The sequence below is a fragment of the Wasmannia auropunctata genome, unplaced genomic scaffold, assembly GCF_000956235.1.
Source record: "Wasmannia auropunctata unplaced genomic scaffold, wasmannia.A_1.0 LD336095.1, whole genome shotgun sequence".
NCBI lineage: Eukaryota > Metazoa > Arthropoda > Insecta > Hymenoptera > Formicidae > Wasmannia > Wasmannia auropunctata.
In genome coordinates, this window is record NW_012026795.1 from 464,549 (window position 1) to 465,322 (window position 774).

A 774-nucleotide genomic window follows, 5' to 3' on the forward strand; every position below is an offset into this window, starting at 1 on the left:
GAAAGCCGTTTACTGTTGGGATTTACCACGGCCTTAAAAAACCAGCTGATGTACATCAATTTATGAATTCCTTTATAAACGAATTTCAGAATTTAGAAGAAAATGGTTTTGAAATAAATGACAGAATTATTAAAGTAAAAATTTGTAAACTTCTCTGCGATGCTCCAGCCAAATCTTTTCTTTTATGCATTAAAGGTCACATTTAGGTTTTATTAATGGAAAAGTTGTATTTTTAAACAATAATGGACAATTAAGGAATGATATGAGTTTTCAAAATAAATTGGACGAAGAATTTCATAAAGGTAAGTATAAGTTTTGAAAAATTGAATATGGGTTTAGTTTCACAAGTACCCCTCGATAGTATGCACCTTGTGTATCTGGGAGTTATGAAACGAATTTTAATATTTTTAATAAGGGGGAAAAAAATATTCGTTTATCTGAAAGTGACAAAAAAAGTTAATGATGAGCTACTATTGTTTAGAAAATATTTACCAACAGACTTTGCACGATTACCAAGAAATCTAGAAGACATAGAATATTATAAAGCCACAGAATTACGATTATTTCTATTGTATACTGGACTTGTTGCATTAAAAAATATAGCAAACAAAAATGTTTATATACATTTTATGGCTCTATCGTGTGTCATTAGAATTTTAAGTAGTTCTGAATTATATTTAACATATAATAATTATCCTCTACAACTCTTGGAATATTTTGTAAACAAATATACAATAATTTATGTCTCTTATACACATCTCTGAGCGGGCTGGC